Source organism: Aquarana catesbeiana, linkage group LG01 (assembly GCF_042186555.1).
Source record: "Aquarana catesbeiana isolate 2022-GZ linkage group LG01, ASM4218655v1, whole genome shotgun sequence".
In the NCBI taxonomy this organism is placed as follows: domain Eukaryota; kingdom Metazoa; phylum Chordata; class Amphibia; order Anura; family Ranidae; genus Aquarana; species Aquarana catesbeiana.
Genome location: NC_133324.1, coordinates 909072465 through 909076498, shown reverse-complemented (window position 1 = coordinate 909076498; position 4034 = coordinate 909072465). Strand labels below are relative to the sequence as shown.

Sequence of the window (4034 nt, the reverse complement as noted above, 5' to 3'; positions counted from 1 at the left end):
AGTGTACCTGGGGGGCTTTCCGTGCCGGGCAACCGCTAAGGTCAGACGCACCCCGGGAAGGGCCAAAGAAGAGCGAGAAAAAGAGTATTACGTTTTGGGAAACCTATATATGAGTATTGTAAAGATAGGACATAAAGCGCTTAAAGAGAGAGGTGCAAAGGTATACCATATATTGAGAAGTAAATAAGGAACAGCAAAATCATTGGAGAAGCACACGATTATGTATACTTGTATACTTACGTATGCTTTAAGTGGATGGTTAATTTGAAGTGGGCAAGACTAATTCATGATGCAAAAGTCTATGGCTCAGTTTATGTCAGGAAAGCACGGAGGTACACTGTGATGCACCCACGGATCAGTGTGAAGAAAAAAAAAAAGTTAAGTTTTGGTCCCATCTGACCAGAGCACTTTCTTCCACATGTTTGCTGTGTCCCCAACATGGCTTCTCGCACAATGCAAATGGGACTTTTATGGCTTTCTTTCAACAATGGCTTCCTTCTTGCCACTCTTCCATAAAGGCCAGATTTGTGGAGTGCACGACTAATAGTTGTCCTGTGGACAGATTCTCCCACCTGAGCTGTGGATCTCTGTAGCTCCTCCAGAGTTACCATGGGCCTCTTGGCTACTTCGCTGATTAATGCTCTCTTTGCCCGGCTTGTCAGTTTAGATGGACAGCCATGTCTTGGTAGGTGTGTAGTTGTAGTGACATACTCTTTCCATTTTTGTATGATGGATCGAACAGTGCTCCATGAGATGTTCAAAGCTTGGGATACTTTTTTTTAACCTAACCCTGCTTTAAACCTCTCCACAAATTTATCTCTGACCTGGTGTGTTCCTTGGCCTTCATGATGCTGTTTGTTCACTAAGGTTTCTCTAACAAACCTCTGAGGGCTTGACAGAACAGTTGTATTTATACTGAGATTAAATTACACACAGGTGGACACTAATTAGTAGACATGTGCATTTGTTTACGTCCGAATGCATTTTCGTCCGAATTTCAGGTATTTTCGTTATTGTTTTAGCAAACGATAACGGACTTGGAGAATCCAAAAACCGAAAGATCCGACATAAACAAATGCTTTATTTTCATTTTCGTTGCAACCACACTTCAATATAGATAGGAGATTCGACATGACGCTGACAATAGCGATCTGTGTCTATCGAACCTGTGGTCGAATGTGCCTAACCTTAGCTCTATTAGTCCAAGATTATTCTACACAGAGAGAAAAGATTTGACATTATAGAGGCAAAAAAGGTTGAATGTGCCTAACCTAATTCTGTTAGTCCAAGATTATTCGACATAGAGAGAAAAGATTTGACATAAAGATTCGACGAAGCAGTCGCCGCGAGCGGACATTTATGGTCAAATGCTCCGCCCATAGGCTATAGAAGAATTCAAATGTTGGTTGACTAGTAGTAATAATTAATAAATATAATTATTACTAGCGTCATACAACATTAGAATTCTACTATAGCTTGTAGGCGGAACATTCAACAGGAAATGTACGATTGAGGCGTCGTACAGTTTAGCTGCTCTGTCGAATCTTCTTAGAACATTCGACAGACACCATAAGCATTCAATGACAGATTCAACCTTAATTATATTGGATTTTTGGACAAATGCATTTTTTTTAACGAAACAAAATAAATTAAAACACATTTCGGGAGTAACTAAATAAATGTATTTTTCGGACGAAAACGAAATTCCGAAACAAAATATTTCAGTGTGCACATGTCTACTAATTGGATGACTTCAGATGGCAATTTGTTCCACTAGAATTTAGTTAGGGGTATCAGAGTAAAGGGGGCTGAATACAAATGCACGTCACATTTTTCACATATTTATTTGTAAAAAATAAAAAGATAACTGTATAATTTTCCTTCCACTTCACAATTACATACCACTTTGTGTTGGTCTATCACATAAAATCCCAATAAAATACATTTACAGTTGTAACGTGAAAAAATGTGGAAAATTTCAAGGGGTACGAATACTTTTTTTCAAGGCACTGTATTTCAGCTGGTTCACCAGAGACTGGGGTGTACTTAAACATCACTATTGTTCAGTGTGAAAGCACAATCTTCATGAAATGTACACACTACAAAAAACACCCTTTTTATAATATTGGAGATACATTGTGCAAAATTCTAATAAAAGGTCTGAGGAGAGGAATCTGTGTCAGTACAATTTGCATACTTCCTATTTTACATACAGGAACTTATTTCCCTTTAGACTTCATATGATATAAACTCTGTATTCTGGAAAGCAATGATCTGTGTGTGTGACAGTCCTGACACATCAAGATGGTCCCTCTGCCATATCTGCTCTGTGTCCTTTATCTTTATACAAAAGGTACAGAAAATATATGATCACTGGATAATTGCTTTAAAATTCTTTCTTTATTTAACCATTCCTTACCATTTTGTAACAATATTAGAATCACATATTATTTCTATATGTCTTAATTACAACTAATTATATTTCTTCTTTGTCTCCCAAGCTTCTTATGGAGAGATTGTGATGACACAGACTCCAAAATATATCTCAGTGTCTCCAGGAGAGAAAGTTCAGATAAACTGTAAATCAAGTTCTGATGTTGCTGCCTCGGATGGTGACAGTCTAATACGTTGGTTCCAAAAAAAAGCAGATCAGCCCCCAAAACGTCTCATCTATTGGGCAACCAAACGCCAGTCTGGAGTCCCGGAGAGGTTCAGTGGCAGTAGATCCGGATCTCCGTATGATTATTTTACTCTTACAATCAGTGGAGCTCTGGCAGAAGATGAAGCCGAGTATTACTGTATGCAGAGCAAGAGCTACCCTCTCACACAGTGATACAGAGCCGTACAAAAACCTCCTTCCTCTTTTATATAATTAGTGTATCTGAATCTACATAGACAAGACATGATTGTATTAGTACCATGCGTATGTGCTCAGTTTAAAAAAATGAGCACATACGCATAATGTGTTATGCAATACCAGACAGCTGAAATCTAATTTTTGATAATTTGTTGCATTCTCTTTTCAATGTTCATACTTTGCTATTGATCTGTGTCACAGAATTGAAAGGCATTTTACTTTTTGCACTGCTGAAATTACGGCTGGGATGGTCCCACCTCATCCAACCTTCAGTAGCTTTTGTTGTTGGTTACTCAGTATGATGGTTGATCTCAATGACCAAAAACAAGACAGTGAAGGTGGAAGAGGATAGAACTTACCACCAATTCCTGAATACAAAGCTGTTATATGAGTAACTGAGTGCTTTAGAGCAGTGGTTCTCAACCTCAGTCCTCAAGTACCCCCAACAGGCCATGTTTTGGAAATTTCTCTTAGATAAAATTGCTGTCCAAAAAACCAAGCCATTGACTGATTTAAAGCACCTGTGCAAGACAAAGGAAAATCTGCAAATATGGCCTGTTGGGCGTACTTAAGGACTGAGGTTGAAAACCACTGCTTTAGAGTATGCACAGAAAAGTACTCATCTTTGGAAATCTGCATTTAACATCTTTGGTCAGCTTGGCCAATAGGTATACTTTAAGTCATACTTTCATCACCTACCTGTGGTGTAATCAATTTCATGCCTTTGTCTTACATGTTTTTTTTTTTAAGTTTACAACCTCTTTCTTTAACAAAGAAAATCAAAAAGAAGACAAAAAACAGAAATATAAGAAAAAAAAATGAAATGACTTTTAATTTGTGCTTACTACTTTAATAATTTCATAGAGCACTAGAAATCACAAATATTTTATGGGTATTAAATATGTTATACTTTTTTCTCTCACTAATTTGTATGCTAATACTTATTAAGTGCTGCAGATAAAAAAAAATACTGCCATAAAACCCCAAACGACCTATAATAATGGAAATTAAAGTGATTGTGAAGGCTTGTTTTTTTAAAAAAAATAACAAACATGTTATATTTACCTCCTCTGTGCTGTTCGGTTTGCACAGAGCAGCCCGGATCCTCCTCTTCTCCAGTCCCTCTTCAGCTCTCCTGGCCCCTCCCTCCTATTGAGTGCCCCCACAGCCAGCAGCT

At 37.8% G+C, this 4034-nt stretch overlaps 1 long non-coding RNA gene across 1 annotated transcript; it reads left to right on the top strand.

Annotated features, from left to right (window-relative positions):
* The first annotated feature begins 2132 nt into the window (after positions 1-2132).
* On the top strand, positions 2133-2647 carry LOC141125878 (uncharacterized). Its single transcript, XR_012241401.1, has 2 exons — positions 2133-2353; positions 2502-2647. It is a non-coding gene; the product is annotated as an uncharacterized lncRNA (long non-coding RNA).
* The last annotated feature ends 1387 nt before the right edge of the window (positions 2648-4034 follow it).